At 42.6% G+C, this 18,814-nt stretch overlaps 1 pseudogene; it reads right to left on the reverse strand.

Moving 5' to 3' along the window:
• Positions 1-6,682: 6,682 nt before the first annotated feature.
• Positions 6,683-15,113, reverse strand: LOC108705337 (annotated as a pseudogene).
• Between the last annotated feature and the right edge of the window lie 3,701 nt (positions 15,114-18,814).

The following is an 18,814-nucleotide window of genomic DNA, read 5'->3' on the forward strand; positions in this document are numbered from 1 at the left end:
GACAGAATCAGCATCTCTCATTGGTCTTTGTATGACCATCTTTAAGGCTCTTACACCCAAGTTTTTTTTTACGTGTTTGTTGCGTGTTTGAGACTCAGGTGTGAGCGCACCTAAACACATCAGCTAATTGATTCCATTTTATTCTGCCTGGTTGTACTCATGAGAGTTGCATTTTTCATACACTGGACATGCATTCAAAAGCCAATAGAAGAATTGCTTTTGGAACTGACCAAAACACAATACATGCTTTTTTGTTTTAGCATAAGTTTGTGAATAAAAAACAATTGCATGTAAGAGTCCTATGACAGAGCTATCAATTTTTCGGAGCCACGTGATTAACCCACTCAACCCCCCAGGGTATTGCACTGCACATGTGCAGTGAGCATTCAGTGAGGTCACACTGCATGGCGTAGTTCTGGAGAACCAGTGAGGGGGGTTTGGGTGAACAGGTAGTGGAGCTCGTGAACCCCTATTTTTGGTAAGGTCATAGGGGGGCTATAGGAAAATATTTTGGAATAAAGCTACAAATATAGCACAGGGCAGGGTTTGGCTGATGACATTTCAGGGAAGTGTTTATAGTTTTATTCTGTATCCCTGAGTGTTCACTGCCTGAAAGTGCCAGCAAAAAATACAGACCTTCGATGATGTGGCTCTTAATTTCTGGACCAAATGATTGGTTCAGCCCAATGTGGTTTGTTTTGGCAGCTTGTTAAGTGTATGACCAGCTTAGCCATCCCGTAGGTTTACTAGACCAGTGAAAAAAAAGATATAGATAACTGATCCGACTCCGCGCAATCATGTAGTTGGAAACCTGCAGCACTTAATACACAACTGGGTGCAAGGAACTCTTGGCATCCCACGCCGCACACAGTAGAGGAAAGAAGAAAGGGTGAAGTTCCGCACACACCAGACTGTTTGTTAAAAGTGTGTTTTTAATATGGACTGATAAAGATTTTGTCTTTTAACAAACAGTCCGGTGTGAGGAACTTCACCCTTTCTTCTTTCCTTTACTAGACCAGTGATCCCCAACCAGTGGCTCAGGAGCAACATGTTGCTCACCAATCCCTTGGATGTTGCTCCCAGTGGCCTCAAAGCAGGTGCTTATTTTTGAATTACAGGCAAGTTTTGGTTGCATAAAACCCAGGTGTATTGCCAAACAAAGCCTTCAGTAGGCCGCCAGTCCACATAAGGGCAACCAATATCCAATCACAGCACTTATTTTGCACTATCCAGGAACATTTTTCATGTTTGTGTTGCTTCTCGACTCTTTTTAAATCTCTATGTTGCTCGAGGGTAAACAAGGTTGGGGACCATCAAGTCCATAACAAAACATAATTGAATTTCTCTAGATTTTCTAGATAGTCAGAGATAATTCTGTTCCAGTGTAAACCTTCCTTTTATTGGTGTTAAGACCATTATTATGGCCAATTAGTATGTATGCAGCCTGAGGGTTCGGAGTTCTTCAGTTAGGCCATAGCCACCTTTTCTGGAAAAAAATATTATTATAGTTTTTTCTTATTTCCTATTAATATAATTGACATAAAACATAATTTTTACAAGCCAGGTCAGTAAAATGCCAGCCAGGGAAAATATACTGGAGAGAAACCACAATCATTTGTAACGGATTACAGGGTCATTTCCCGCCCCTTTAGCCTCACAGTGTCATGCTGTCAGGGAGCCGAGAGCTCCCTCCAGGGAGGTAGTCAGGATCGAGGAGGAAGCCCTCTTGAGGGAGCAAGGTCGCGGTGTCCAAAGGGTTAATACAAAGAGTAGTCAGGATCCAGGCAAGAGTTCACAGGCAGGCAGAATTCAGCAAAGTCCAAAGTCCAGGCAAAGGGTCAGGAAATCGATCAGGAACAAGATTTAGCAAATAAAGCTTCACAGGAAACCCAGGATACTATAAGGAAAGTAGTCCTATACTTGGGCGCCATTCTGGCGTCTAGTTGGCATTTTTTATTTTGAATTTGGCGCCATTGGGACGTCATTGACGCCCTTGCGTCGACGTCGGCGCGCTGACGTCATTGCGCCGGCGCAGCTACCCACGTGGCGGCCATGGGCGCCGCCATTTTGGGAGGGACGCCGGCAAGGAGGGACGCGCCGCCCGGAGCTCTTGGACCTGCTCCGGGCGGCGATCGTGACACATGCATGTGTTCCATTTTGAAGTGATTGATTCTGGTCTTTCTACTTTCTAGGATGTTTGTGCAGCACCCACTAGCAGAGGGACTTCAATCCCAGAATCCATCACTTCAAAATGGAACAAGGTGAGGGAGAGTTTGCATAACACTTTCAGTCTAAGAAGGGGTGGGAAATAGTTTATACAAGTATGTGGAATCAGGTGTGTATGTGTAAAAAAAGTTAAATTGTGTTTCTGCACCATTTCTACAAGCCCATCTGAAGGAGCTCATGTAAAAAATTGGAGTTTTAATCCTTGTAATATACACTCAAGTCTGTTGAAATGATCTGAGGTACATAAACTTTGTATTTGCTGTTTTTTAAGAAGAACAATGATGTTAGGGAACGAACATTAAATGACTTTGGCAATGAAATGCATTTTAACGTAGGGATCCACCGAATCCACCATTTTGAAATCGGTCGAACACCCAAATCCTTTGCGTACAATTCGGCCGAATACTGAATCCGAATCCTAATTTGCACATGCAAATTAGGGGTGGGAAGGGGAAAACATTTTTTATTTCCTTGTTTTGTGACAAAAAGTCACGCAATTTCCCTCCCCACCTCTAATTTGCATATGCAAATTAGGATTCGGTTTGGCCGGGCAGAAGGATTTGGCTGAATCCGAATCCTGCTGAAAAAGGCCGAATCCCAAACCGAATTTTGGATTCGTTGCATCCCTATTTTAATGGAGTGAGTAAAGTAAGTTTCGGGGGGAAATGATTGACAGCAGAAGGACCTTTCACTGTAGGATAGAGTCCTGCGCGGGTCCATTTTTTGGGACCCGAACCCGACCCGTACCCGCAACCTGCAATCCGCAACCCGCACCCGCAACCCGCATTCTTACCCGATTGGACCCGCAACCCGACCCGACCCGCAAGTACCTTCTCTGCAACCCGGACCCGCGACCCGCTGACCATCAAGAATCAGGAAGTGCTGTCATTATAAACCGGAAGTGACATCATCGGAAGTAGATATGATCAGAAAAAAGGGAGTAAAACCGGAAGTGCTGCAGGACTCTACTGTAGGAGACCAGGGGAGAGGGGATTAAATCCGGGAGTCTTCTCACTAAGGGGTATATTTATCAAAGAGTGAAGTTAATAGTGAAGTTCCGCCACTAGAGTGAAATTCCGTCACTCCCCATTCATTTCTATGGGATTTTTAAAGGCGTATTTATCAAAGGGTGAACTTTTATTTTCACCCATTGATAAATACGCCTTTCAAAATCCCATAGAAATGAATTGAGAGCTGCGGAATTTCACTCTAGTGGCGGAACTTCACTCTTTGATAAATTTACCCCTAATACAGAGGAGTTGACAGGTCTGATAATAGCTAAAGTCAAAATACTGTTCCCCACCTGTAGCTGCATTCTTATGATTGGCAAACAGACGGTGCTTGTTGCAGGCAGTCGGAACACTAAAGTGAGCTTTCCCCTTCCGACTGCCCTGGGCAACGCGCTTCCCTATCAATTGACTGAGGACAATGACTCCATGGTGCAACCTGGCCTACGACATATAGAGAGAGAAAGGGAAAAAATCATGTCTCCTTCCACTTGTGTGGGATGCTTGGAAAAGCTGCCACTGCTTTTGTCACTGCCTTTCAAAATAGGCTAGCCATGCCCCCACCTTTAACCCTCTGAGTGCTGGAACTTTTTTTATAGACTTTTACAGAATGTTGGCAGGCCGGGATTTGTGGAAAGGCCACCCAGGCCTGGGCCTAGGATGGCAGAATTTTAGGGGGGCCGGCATGTTGCTCAACCACACCCACATTGGTTCAAAAACACTGGGGATGCGCCGGAGTTACAATCATTTTTTAAATTTCCTGTGCGTCAATCCCCATTGCTCTGGTCCAGATGATGAATATTTTCACGAATAAAGGGGAGGGGACAGGGGCGACAAACGGCAGTCGGCCTAGGGGCGCCCACTATGTAAATCCGGCCCTGAATGTTGGTATTGTTTCAGCCTGGCAGAACCGAATCCTAATTTGCATATGCAAATTAGGGGCAGAAAGGCAAATCACATGACTTTTCATCACAAAACAAGGAAGTAAAATATTCTTAGCACTTCTCGGTATTCCGTGGTGCCGATGGCGGAGCCCACTCCAGCGCGGCATCTCAATGCTGGTCGCAAGCTCTCGTGAGATTTCGGCAACTCGCCTGAAGTTTCTATCAGAAAAGACAATGTACTTACGTTCTGAGCGCTGACCAAAGGATTTCAAAGGACGCCTTATGAATCGTCTGCACACCCACTGCATGAAAAGCACTGTATGCTGTAATAAAGCCGCATTCACAATACATAAGGCGTCCTTTGAAATCCTTTGGTCAGCGCTCAGAACGTGAGTACATTGTCTTTTCAAGTAAAATATTCTTCCCCTACTTTTTCCTTTCCCTCCCTTTCAGATTCAGTTTGGTATTCGGCCGAATATCAGTCCATGATGACTTTGCACATCCAGTTGCATAAAGTGAATATTATCCATGACACAATTAACTTTTTTTTTTGCCGTCTTCTTTGTGGCTCCTTGCACTAAAAGCCAGTCCGATTACTGGTCTCTTTGAACCCCACACAGGATGTTTTTTATTGCATAGCGCCTTCTTGTGGCATGCTCTTATTAATGCATTTCTTCTGCAGCTAAACAGCTACAATCTGCAATAATAAAATCATTTATGTACTATTATTGTTAGCAAGTACTGATAAAGCATCAGTAGAAATTTACATTGCTGTTTGTTCAGGGCTTGGTAGTGGCTGGAAAGGCCTGAAAATTAAATACAATATCAACAGTCCTGTTTCTTAATCCAAGACTGGAGCTGGAATAAAAGATGTATTGTCTAACACTGGCCATAGACACAAGAGATTTGATAATATGAATCTCTGTTTCATACGATTTTCGGGCAATGTGTGGAGTGTCCTGACATTTTTCAGACGATCGGACAGGCTAGAAAATTTGTCGGCTACCGATAATATCTCTGCATGTATTGCTGTTCACAGCTTTTGTCGAACATAACTTTCTTACTATTGCTGTCAGGGGCAGAACATCAGCTGATCTGTTCTTTTACTACTTTATTTGATCTGAATGTTTGTGGCAGGTCAGGAGATGGCAGCAATCATTCGTCAGATAGGAAGGTAAATCTGCACGTCTATGGCCAGCTTAATGCTCAGATCCAAATTGGTCCTCCAAATTGGAGGTATGAATTCAGAAACCTAATGTTTTATGAGCAGGCTAACCTATAGCATTATATTTTATCCATCAGTTCTATAAAGAATATATTTGTCTGTTAGAACTTCATGTTTATGGACTGAATCCAAAGCAGTGTTGCTCCAGGTAGGGCCTATTTTGACTACATGACACTTAAACGGTTTCTTTTAACTTGCAGTACAAATAAGTCTCAATTAAACAAAGCAAGCTCCTTAGCAGACTCAAATTGGAACTGGATATCTGTGCCCACAGGGGCCTGTGAAACTTTGCAGTCAACTGTGATTCAACAGCCTTATGTGTCAGTAGCCAGATACAGACCATACATGGACTATCTGGTAGTAGATTGTACATCTATGAGCATCACACCAAGGGGCAGATTTACTAAGGTTCGAGTGAATTTTCAAAGTTAAAAAAGTTCGAATTTCAAAGTAAATTTTTGGGTACTTCGGCCATCGAATAGGCCATATCCGACTACGACTCGAACGATTCGACTATTCGATGATCAAAGTACTGTCTCTTTAAAAAAACTTAGACTTCAATACTTCGCCAAATTAAACCTGCCGAAGTGCTATGTTAGCCTATGGGGACCTTCTAGTGCATTCTCTATGTCTTTGCACATTGAATAAAAATTGTTTGATCGTATGCTAAAAATCGTTCGAATCGTTTGATCGAACGAATAAATAGTTTGATCGAACAATTTTTATACGGTCGCAGGATAGCTAAATTTTTTGAAAAATCCTTCGACTTCGAAGTATTTTAATTCAAGGGTCAAATTCCAAAGTATTTTACACTTCGAAATAGTAAATCTGCCCCCCAAGAGTCTGGATAGTCTGTCCTTCAGTAGAGTTGGATGAAGTGTCCCTCAGCAGCTCACCTTCTCCATCGTTGGTAACAAATAAAAAGTAAACAAGACAACACCAGATTTGCAAATTGTAGGATTTTATTTTAAATAACCTACACTCCATTAATGGCAAATTCATGATAAAAATAGAAGATAAAAGGGGTAAATGTCCAAGGAAAAAAAAAGACTGCTCTGAACACTTTGGAATTGATCCAAGAATCAAAACCAAAGAGGATTCAAGGCAAAAAAATAATTCACATTAATTTTTTTTTTTTTACAAGTTTTTCCCCCTGCCGTGTTATATTTCCAGACAAGTTACAGAGAAAAAAAAGGTCTTCCATCCCAATTACATTTACACTAGTGCCTTATAGGTATACAGTAGAGAAGAGAAGACCTTTTTTTTTCTCTGTAACTTGTCTGGAAATATAACACGGCAGGGGGAAAAACTTGTAAAAAAAAAAAAATTAATAAAAAGATATTGCATAAACAGGTCATATGTAAAACCCTGCTTCATGTAAATTAACCATTTTCATAATAATATACTTTTGCAGTCTAAAGGTATTGAGCTAACAAACCACATTATGGATACTTTGGTTGCTCTTACTCATCCCGCTTGACCTTAGTATCTGCTTTTGCGCTCTTTAACTCCCTCCTGGCATCTGCCAACTGATCCCTCTTTGCATCTATCTAAAAATCAAAAGGGAAGGACACAAATACATTAAAGGTGCATTTGTATATTCAGAGCTGCAATTGCTCTGTTCGTCATGCAGCAATGAATTGCTAAGGTGCTGTGTGCATCTATGTGCATACACACACACAAAATTTGTCAATAATCACATATAGCTGCAACTTTATTTCAGCAAGACAAATCACACCATATCCATTCATCTCTAAAGCTATCCATAGATGCAACGATCGTATGAATCGTGGATTCGTACAATTTTCGGACTGTGTGTGGAGAGTCCTGACATTTTTCGTCCGGCGGAGTTCGGTCGTTTGGTCGATCGGACAGGTTAAAAAATTTCTGTCGGCTGCTGATAATATCTCTGCATGTATTGCCGATCATACGATTTTCAGTGAGAGACTGTCACTAGCTTTGTCAGACATAACTTTCATACGATTGCTGTCAGGGGTAGAACATCGGCTGATCTGTTCTTTTACTACTTTATTTGATCGGAATGATAAGACTTTGATCTGAATGGTTAGTGGCGAGTCGGGAGATGGGAAAGTCCGATCATACGTTGATTCGTACGATCGGATCTTTGCGTCTATGGCCAGCTTAAGAGAGTGTCATGGGAAAACAATGAGGCAATTTCACAAAATGGCCTTATTTGCATTTAAGAGTTAATATAAAGAGTTAATATAAAAAGTTGTCAGATAGTGGGTAATTATGTAACAGTCGGTAAAACTTATGGCACTAGATCACCAGTTCAGAGGAAGTTGCCCCCAAAAATCCACAAACTTTACCTTGACCTGTAGGTTCATCATAGATTTCTCAAATGTTTTAGGAGGTGCCGCTGATGGTTACAGGGGATGGCGACTGCTCTGTTGGCACGGTTATAGGACAAGATCCTGGCGGGAACGTTGTCATCAGCTGGATAAAGAGTCAGAAATAAAACATTATGACAGAGCATTATTATTATTATTAGATACATTAGCTGTTAAATACAAATGTTCTATGTTAAAAGTCCATGTCGGGTAAGAAACTGGTCTTACAGTTAGTCAGCTCATTTAGCTGTTGCTGCAGGGTGATGGAGGCGTTGTATGTTCTGAATACTTTGGCTGTTAGCCCCTCCATCAGGTCTTGAAAGTGCTTGTTCAAAATGCTTGTCTGAAAGACGGAATATTAAAACCTAAGAACTCATGTACGGAGTCATGGGATAGCATCCCAGCACTTCCCACAATCAGTTGCATGAAACTTTCATTAGAGGTACTTGAATCAAAATGTGATCCTTGCACTTCTGTATAGTTGCGCTTAGCACTGCCCTGTCCTTCCTGCTTTCCATTCAAAATCGAGCGTTGCTGCACCTATTAATGCAGGGGACCAGGAGCTACTGCCTGGTCCAGAGGTGGTTGTATGCTCCATGGTTCCCGCATGCCTTGCTTCAATTGCCACAGTTTGAAAGAATAGAGCGCATATATCCAGGGCCGCCATTAGAAATCATGGGGCCCCTTACAACTAAATTTTCAGCGGGCCCCTGGACCCCGTCCACACTGGCGCCCGAGCCTGACCCCAGAACCCACCCACTCCACAGTTAAAAGACCACACAGACATCAGCGCTAAAAAAGTAACCCCCCCCCCACACACAAGTTATAAAAAGCTATTGATGGTCAGGGCCCCCTTATAAGTTAAAAAAAACATTGGTGCCAGGGCCCCCCATAAAAGTTTTTTAAAAAAAGCATTGGTGCCAGGGCCCCCCTTACAAATAAAAAAAAAATTGGGGCCACAAAGAATATTTTTTTAAAAAAAAACATTGGCTCCAGGGCCCCCCTTACAAGTTAAAAACAATTGGTGTCCCAAAAAATATTTTTAAAAAAAAACATTGGTGACAGGGGCCTATAGAATATTAAAAGAATACATTGGTGGCCAGGGGATTAAAAAAAACACAAATTGGTGTTCAGTAGAATTGAACTCATGGCTTCAGGACTTCAACTTCGCTTTCTTTTGTGACTTTGGGTCTTTTCGCCGCTTCAGGACTTCAATTTCGGCTATTTTTGTAGCTTCGGGTCTTTTCATCACTTCGGGAGTTCGGCTGTTTTCGTGACTTCGGGTCCTTTGGCTTTTCGGCACTTCCGCATTTCTGTTCTTCGGGCTTTAAAAAATGGCCGAACGGCTCGGGCACTCTCAAGGGGGGCCCGGCTCTTTCAAAAGTGCAGCACTGCTAGGCCCCCCTTCATGCCCTAGGCCCAGGACACTTGTCCCCTGTGTCCCCCCCTGATGGCGGCCCTGCATATATCACTTGCACACTGAACACTGCTAACTGCAGCAAGCAACGTTGAAAATGTTCGGCACAATTGCTCCAATTATTTAAGTGCACATGTAGTTGCTTTTGGCAAATCAAATACAATAGCCCCAGAAGCATCAGCCCTTTGTGACGGCAATGACAATAGAAATGTGGGGGGAAAACATTGCGATTGAGCACTTTATTGAACTTGCAAACAGACATGTGCCCTATAAACATGTTTCCTAGCAAGGTTATAGTGGAGTCCTGGACTTCTAATGCCAAATGTACTTACACTAAGTCAGTCAAAAAGGTCATCGTCAGGCTGCTTATTTTCTCATGAAGAACTGAAGATTTTTGAAAACCTGAGGGGAGCACAAGTGAAGTGAAATTTTGGCACTTGCATAAATAGTCACACCCTCTCTACATATCTATCCATTATTTGTTTTACCTAAACAAACTCTGAACACAACAGACTCTGTATACATACCATTTTCTCCACAGGCAACTTGTTGTAGTAGCGGATGGAATCTTTACCCGGGAAGTCAAACTCCATCACAAACTCTTGGCCATCCAACTCTTGGTACAGATTGATGTGTTCCACTCTCAAGGAGCAACAACCTACAGTATCTGTTTCTCCCTCTTCCTTCTCATTGCCAGCTCTCAACGCAAGCTGAAAAAAATTGCAGTGGTGGATAGATTTAAGACAACAACCCAGGTGCACAAGCAGAGCTGATCGAAAACACACTACATTCAGGGGGACGAAATAGCTAGGTGGCTAGGATTTCAGGAGTGATTTTGAGCCCCAATAAAAACACTCACAATAGACCTGACCAATACCTCCTAAGGATACTAGGAAGCAGTGGTCCAGCTGACTAGATCAGGGATGGGGTCAGCAGCAAATTTGGATGCACCGGCGCCCAATTTTGTCGCGCCAGCGTCCAATTCAGGGCGACTAATTTTTGCGCACTGCCCCGCCGCAGCCTGGCGGTTGGGGACCCCTTGACTAGATGATACTGCACTAGTTGCCATATACATGCATGGCCAACTTCCATAATTCCCTTGGTTTGGAACAGCAGATTCATCTGCAATCAGAGAGCTTCATGCATTTTGGCAGCATGAATTAAATCAACTAAAATGCCCTGCCAAATTTGGGATGTAGAGACAGCTTTATGGAGAGTAGAGATAAGCAACTCCCCCAATTAAATGCAAGAGCAAATGCAATTTTGCAGTGGTCAGAAATACTGGGTCCTCACCTTGTCTATAAAGTAGAGAGCTACTGCTCTCTGTCGAACTTTCATCTCTTTGGACTTCCAGTCTTCTTTGTAGGTATTGCGAATCTTTTCTATACAGATCCTGAGCTTTCGCGCATTCTCATATTTCTGCCAGTCCTTCTCACCCTGGAAGGCAAACATAATTGTCAGATGCCCAGTGGCGTAACTAGACCCCTAAGGGCCCCGGTACAGAAATTTACAACTGGGCCCCCCCTAAAGGGATTTCTCACCTATGAGTTAACTTTTAGGGGCAAATTCACTAAGCGACGAAGCGCCTAACGCTAGCGTTGGTCATTTTTGTTACTTCGCAAATTCACTAACGAACGCTGGCGTACATTCGCTAGTGTTACTTCGCACCCTTACGCCTGGCGAATTTGCGCAACGGACGTAACTACGCAAATTCACTAACGCGCGCATTGTACTGAACGCTACCTTTTACGCTAGACTTCCTTTGCCACCTCAGACCAGGCGAAGCGCAATAGAGTAGATAGGGATTGCTTCAAAAAAAGTTCAAATGTTTTCTAAGTCCCAAAAAACACTGGCGTTTTTTCTATATTATGGGTGATAGGCTGAAAAAGATCAAAAAATTTTTTGGGGCTCCCCTCCTTCCCCCCTACATTTCCTAACTCATGGCAACTTAACTATACCCCTGAGCGCAACTTCGGATTTTAGTGAATTTGCGGAGCGCTAGCGAAACTACGCCTGGCGAAGTGTGGCGAAGTTACGCCTGGCGCAACTACGAATCTTAATGAATTTGCCCCTTGGTAAGATATAGAGAGTGATATTCTGAGACTATTTGCAATGGTTTTCATTTAATTTTATTTGTGGTTTTTGAGTTATTTAGCTTTTTGTTCAGCAGCTCTCCAGTTTGCAATTTCAGCAGCCTGGTTGCTAGAGACCAAATTCCCCTAGCAACCTTGCACCGATTTGAATTAGAGACTGGAATATGAAAAGGAGAGGTTTGAATACACAAATTAGTCATTAAAATGTAGCAACAACAGTTAATGTAAAAGTTACACATAAAAAGGACATGTAAAATTGAGGTTTCACTGTATTATAATGGATAATGTACCCCCTAATGTAAATGATAAGAATATTAGAAGTCACTGAGGGGTTCTGTGACCATTGTGCTTAGTACAGGGAATACCTATGCTGCCATAGTTTCATGGGATCTCTCTGTACAGACTATTAGCAAATTTAGGGGCTGTTCCTGCTGAATTGTGCTTAGTACAGGGAATACCTATGCTGCCATAGTTTCATGGTATCTCTATATACAGGCTATGAGCAAACAATAACATAGTAAGTTTTTTTTTAAACTGCCTAACTGCCAGTTGATCCAAATTTAGGGCCTGTTTGTGCTGAATTGTGCTTAGTACAGGAGAATGCCAATGCTGCCATAGTTTTATGGGATCTCTCTGTATAGACTATGAGCAAACTTAAGCTCCCCACAGACGCAACGATTCTTCTTGCCGAACGACTGATTTTAGGGAAGCCCGACCAATCCTTCGAAATTATCGTGCGGTTAGTGGGATTCGAACGATCGTACGTACATCTTACGATTTTTCGGCCGACATCTGTCAGGAAATTGATCGGCCAGGTCATAAAATCTTTGTCGGTCCCAGTGCAATCTATCTTTGTTTGCAGGGCCAAGCAGGCAGCTCCCCTTTCTTTTCCTGGCAAATTGGTCTTTTTAGTTGATGGTAAATTCGTATGATCGTACGATCGTTCTGAGAAGATTGTGGTCTCACGATCAGGATCTGATCTTTTAAAAATCTCAACATCTATGGCCAGCTTAAGGAGACTGTTCCTGCTGAATTGTGCTTAGTACAGGGAATACTTATGCTGTCATAGTTTTATGGAATCTCTCTGTACCGGCTATGAGCAAATTTAGGGGGCTGTTCCTGCTGAATTGTGCTTAGTACAGGGAATACCTATGCTGCCATAGTTTTATGGGATCTCTCTGTACAGGCTATGAGCAAACTTAGGGGACTCTTCTATTCTTCTGGTATTCGTCCTGCTGCTGCTTACCCTTGCCTGATGGCAGCTGAGTCTGAAGACAGGAAGAACCCATTCACAAGCAGAAGGGGGGGGGGGTGCATCACACTAAAGAAACTAATCAGAACAGAGCCAGCAGATCTGTCAAGTGTGCAAGTGATCATTGGTGGGGAGGAAGTAATAGTAAGTCCTACTTCCTCTTGCCAAGTTGCAGGACTGCGGGGCCCCCACAGGTGCAGGGCCCAATTGGTCCAAGGCTGGGGCACTTGGGCACTGCGTGCAGACACATTGGTGGAGGAGGAACGACAGGACTTTGTGGTTCCTTCCATCGCAGGACCCGATTGGATGCAATGTGCCCGTGCCACTAGTGATATCATTCATTTGCTGGGATGCGACGGGCCCCAAAAAGGGTGCAGGGGTTCAGGCAATGGTGCAACTGCACCCTTTGCGAATCTGCTAGTTCCGCCACTGCATATGCCAGAATGTTTTCTAGGTCAGGGTCCATTGGGATATAGGAGTGCCACAAAACTACATGAAGCCACTGTATGCTTTTTACCTTGATTCGGGAGCTAGGGTTGAGCATGATGTATTTAATAGAATGTTTTCTGTCCATGATACCAGCCATGTGACTTTGCTGTCATGCCGAACTTCTTTCCACTTGTGACCAGCAGGAGCAGCAGGAATTTTTGAGTCTCTAAAACCAGAGTGGGAAAAAAGTTTTGAACGTAGAATTTCTTTTGTAAACATGCAACTTATCCTGGACATCAGTCGCAGTTTGTGATTACAGGGTTAGGACGTACTTGCTACAGTTGATTATAATGTGTTCAGGCATTATCCTCTTCTTATGTTTACCCATTTTGGGGTGATCCCCTCTGCTCCTAAACAGGCCGGGTGGTTCTATGTGAAAGTTAGCAATGCGTTCCCCGTGGTTGTCCATGATATACAACCCATACTCCTGCAGTAACCGCTCATTCTCTTCTTTTATTTTCTGTAGCAGAAATAAAAAACGAGACACATACTAAAGGGATACTGTCATGGGAAAAAACGTATCAGTTAATAATTCTGCTCCAGCCGAATTCTGCACTGAAATCTGTTTTTCAGGAGAGCAAACAGTTTTTTTTAATATTTAATTTTGAAATCTGACATGAGGCTAGACATATTGTCAGTTTGCCAAGCAGCCCCCCAGTCATGTGACTTGTGCTTTGATAAACTTCAGTCACTCTTTACTGCACGTTGGAGTGATATCACGCTCTGAAAGCACATGACCAGGCAAAATGACCTGAAATGGCTGCCTACACACCAATATTACAACTAAAAAACACTCTTGCTGTTCGGGAATTACATTTTATATTGTAGAGTGAATTATTTGCAGTGTAAACAGTGTTATTTAGAAATAAAAACTACATCATAAAAATCATAACAGAATCCATTAAAGGGGTTGTTCACCTTCAAACAACTAGTTGTTATCAGATAGATCACCAGAAATAACGACTTTTTCCAATGACTTTCTATTTTCTATGTGTCACGGTTTTTCTAATATTGAAGTATAAAGTGTCATTTCTCTCCTTCTGAAGCAGCTCTGGGAGGGGGGGTCGCCGACCCTGTAAACTGTTCTAAATTGATACATTTAGTTGATACATTTCTTATCTTTGTCCCTGCTGAGCAGAATCTCTGGGTTTCATTACAGGCAGCTGTTAGAATTGATACAATTGTTGCTAATACTCCAGAGATGCTGCTGAGAAATGTATCAACTAAATGTTGCAAAATTGTAACAGTTCAGAATCTGCACCTGGATTACTGAGCTGTCAGACTCAAACACCAGAGACAGGAACATTCAACTTTAAACTTAGATTTTGGAAAAAACGTAAAAAATAAATAGTGGAAAGTAATTGGAAAAAGTCATTATTTCTAGGGAACAATCTAAAAACAACTAAATTGAAAAAAGTGTTTGGAAGGTGAACAACCCCTTTAAGGAAAAAAAATCTCTATTCTATCTTTGCTCAGCTAACAGGGGCGATCCTGGCCCCTCCGCCACCTGAGGCAGCGGCAGTTGCTGCCGCCTCCTCCCCTGTGTGCTTACCTTTTTGCGCCTGAGGGGGTCCAGGGGGGTCCACGAGGGTGGCAGAGTTGGCCAGTACGCTAGCGCCGAGAGCCTAACTGCGCTCTCTGCTCTAGAAGAGCTGAATTTCCGGTTTGAAAACTGGAAATGCAGCTCTTAAAGTACCAGGAGCGACATTTTTGCTGCCCCTGGTACCTAGTGGGGCGCTGCCGCCTGAGGTGACAGACTCAACTTGCCTCATTGGCGAAGCGCCCCTGTCAGCTATGCAAAAAGAGTTGGCTGCCACGGGTTCTAGTCATAGCCTTAAAATTCTCATGCTTATGTACCAGCTTTTCTTCCTTTGTCATATCCTTCCTTGCTTCTGGTTTTTAAAGTACTGGTGCATCATGCTGAAATCGGATTGAAATGGTGATGACATTTCTTTCATCAGTCCTCATCTCCTGAAAGTGGACAGGGAGGCAGTTGAAAAGGCTTGACAGATTCAAAAAATGTTCAAGCTATGAGAAAAAAAAATGGTGCAATACCAGATAGAATATACCTTCTTCCAGTCTTTGAAAAAGTTTTTGCGAAGGATGTCCTTAGTAGTGTACTTGTGATCCAACATTTTTTGCAAAGAATGGGCCCACTTATTCAGCTTTAGGACTGAGCTTCACAAAATTACCTGCAGTAAACAGAAGATACGCAGATAAAGACCCTTATGGATATATTCATACAATCACTACCCTTTACTGGTAGAATAGTTGAACCCCAGGTCCAACTTATTTGTAGAGGATTTTTAGAGTTACTTCATGAACAAGAGATAAAGGCTGGTTAGAGAAGGCACAGAAAACACCTGACTTACCGTCATAGTAAAATTTCACATTATCTGGGAGAGGTTCATGGGGGGAGCAAACACAGGATCTTTATGATCCACTTAATGCCATCGGCATGTCGCTCCTCCTCCCACCTATAGGAGCACAGTTATTAGAAATGGAAGACATGCTGCAAAGTAAACAATACTGCACACATTTCCATTTCTTTTTTCACTATTTTCTTCTTCACTACTTCCTTATTGCCTTTGACCTTACTTTTTTTTCTTGGGCTTAATATCCTGTGAAGGGAGACAATGGTTTAAAACTAGGGGATGCACCGAATCCACTATTTGGGATTCGGCCGAATCCTTCGTGAAAGATTCGGCCAAATAACGAACCGAATCCGAACCCTAATTTGCATATGCAAATTAGGGGTAGGAAAGGAAAAAGTGGAAAAAAATTCTTCATTTGTGACGAAAAGTCACGTGATTTCCCTACTTGCCCCTAATTTACATATGCAAATTAGGATTAGTATTCGGTTCGGCCTGAAACAAGGATTCTGCAGAATCCTGCTGTAAAAAGGCTGAATCCCAAACCGAATCCTGGATTCGGTGCATCCCTATTTAAAACAATGTTCCTTAATAACCAACAAGCCACACATTCAGTGTACTCAACAATATACCTCACCTCTTTCTCTTGCTTTCTCTTTTTCCCTTTTTTATCATCTTCAGATTTGATCTTCGTAGGTTTGTAATCCTCACTAAAAACAGAATGGCACAGTTGGCAAAATCTTTTAATCAGGACCCACAAAAAAACAAACAACTAAGGTCTGTTCTGCTTTAGGATATGCTACTGTACAGCATGACAATATTGTGTGTTGGCAGAGTTTCATTCTGATAAAAGAGGGTGAGGTAAATACACACGCACTGTTATCAGTTATATGTGAGCTACTGGTTGGATATGGTCATATTTGGCCTGAACAAGTTTGGCTACAATTCTGGTTTAGAGACTCCCTAAAACTGTCCCAAAAGTACTTGAAAAATGGCCTAGTAATAATATCACAATCACACAAACTGCCATGCATGGCCACCTTACACCTTTTATTTTTCCTGTAGATAAATAGATACATAATGCTTTTGGGTGTAGTTTAAAGACTTATTGCACAACCTCAGATATATTTTGACAATCCAGTCCATGGCTTGGTCCTGCAAGATTCCTTTCGAAAGGAACATCTGGCCTCCAGCATGAAAGCCCTGTGATAAGGTTAGACAGTAAAGTGTATTTCTTTCTGACATATCAGCAAATGGAATAACTCTGGAATATCGGACAGAGCAGGTTGATTAAACTTATTCTGTCAAGGATAGTCTGTGACCCTTGTGCTATTAGACTGGGATGGGTGGTATACAAGTGCAATGATACAGCCCCTATTCTAACCATTCCCTGCTCACGTACTCATCATCTCTTGGCCTCTTCATTGCCTTGTTTTCCTTGGGGTAAATGTGAAAGCCATCATCTTCTGGCTCATCTTAATAAGAAAATGCTTGTGCATTCAGTGATATTGTATTTGCTTTGCTTCTTCATTGCACTATACCTAGAGAAACCACTTTCTTTTTTCACCCTTACACTGCCGCTGGAAGATTTCATCTGCTATACATAGAACAGTCATGTTAAACCCAGTATATGGTTTATAACTTCAGCAGCCAGGCAAGACCGTCTTGCATTTCAGATTCAGGAGAACAAAATGCTAATTTAAAGGAACAGTAACATAATTTTTTTTTTTTTTTAATATAAATAATTCATTTGCCCTGAACGGAAAAAAAAAACACCAACACACATTTAACTTTACATTCGCAAAGACTTTATTAATAAATATCTTAACGATACTCCGCTTGCGCTCTTCTAAAAAGACGACATGGTGACGATCCATCGGGCGGCGCTTGATTTGTCCTTCTTGCCTTCTATAGGAGATAGAACTATAACTCACTGCACTGTCAAAAAGGGTTTGCACATTTATTTTAAAAGAACACATTTTTATTCATATTGATAAGCATACTCTAGTACTTGGCCAGTGGCATAACTACCAGGCAGGCCCGGACTGGGAATCTGTGGGTTCTGGCAAATGCCAGAGGGCTGCTATAAGGTCCCATAGAAAGTCAGCATTAAGTGAGCTGGTTGGGGCTGTTTGGGCCTCTATTTCGGCTGATTGGGTCTCTGTGTACCTGAAATGCCAGGGCCTATTTTAATTCTCAGTCCGGACGTGCTACCAGGGGTGCAGAAGGTGCAACTGAACCAGAAAGGGAATTAAGTAGTCGTAACTGTAAAGTTCAGTCGGCAAGTTTCCCGGGCAGACACATCATTTCCAGCACAGGAGAGCTGCTGTCCTATTGGCTTAACGCAGGCACTGGGGAGTTTCTTTGTCCAATCCCTGCTAGACCCTCAGTTATAGAACCATCCCCTTTCTGCCTCAAACTATCAAAGCAAGCAAAGCAGGGGTATAACGCTGCTAGGGAGGAATGATGAAGAACGAGTATTTGCTGCACGTTTTAAAACTGTAGAAAAAGCATACCTTCTAGGTTTAGTAAAATGCAGATGTGGGAGCCTATTGAACATATGATCAGCAGGTCATCTCATCTGCTGGAAAGGAAGCCTTTACCTGCAGGAAAAATGGTTTGTTCCATTTGCCTGTGACTTGCTGCTTCTGCCACATCTCTCTGTTCCCAAACACTTGCATCTCAATTAACCTTCCTCTATGTTCTCAGTAATCTCTAAACCAATTCCATATCACCCTGGTCACTTTTCGCTTCAACATTCCCTTCCACCTTCCCCACCAAACTTAACTTGACTGCTATACCACCTGGTCAAATCCAAGTTGACACTAGTGCCCTACCAACATGTTAATCGCTTTCAATGTGTTCAGGGGTGTTAATCATAAAGAGATCACTTAATTTATTCCACCCGGGATGTAACTATAGATGAACAGTTTCATTAAAAAACATTATTCCAAAAGTTAAAAGGGGCACTAAAAATATTGTTCTGATACATGAAATTACCACTGCATACCTCTTCAGGGCCGGATCTAAAATAAGGCCAGCGTCCTCCGTCGCCCCTCCCTCCCAGATCATACGCGCACGCAAATCCATTCTTCTATCTGCTAGTGCTCCGGAATTAAACAAATCAATCGTGCGGCTGAATGGCAGCTATCTATATTGGTCTCAATATTCCACATTTTTTTGTAAGAACTTCCTTCATGCACTTATTTCAGCACAACTGCAGGGGATTTCTTTCTGTTACAACAAGATCGGGCAGCAGCAAAGACAGCCATGTGCAGCTGGGAACAGACACAGGCAGTGGGAGGGGAGGGGGTCTCCGACTAAAGCAGATTTCAGCCTGTCAGGCAAGTGTTGTGAGAGAATGAACAGACACTCCCACACCTCATTTCAGCTTAGACTCTGAGCAGTAAGGATCTCTCCGACTAGTCAGAGACATAAGGACAGCTCTGCACCAGTAAGAAGGGGAAACAAACTGCTGATAACACAGGAACCAGAGCA

Source organism: Xenopus laevis, chromosome 9_10S (genome assembly GCF_017654675.1).
Source record: "Xenopus laevis strain J_2021 chromosome 9_10S, Xenopus_laevis_v10.1, whole genome shotgun sequence".
Taxonomy (NCBI): domain Eukaryota; kingdom Metazoa; phylum Chordata; class Amphibia; order Anura; family Pipidae; genus Xenopus; species Xenopus laevis.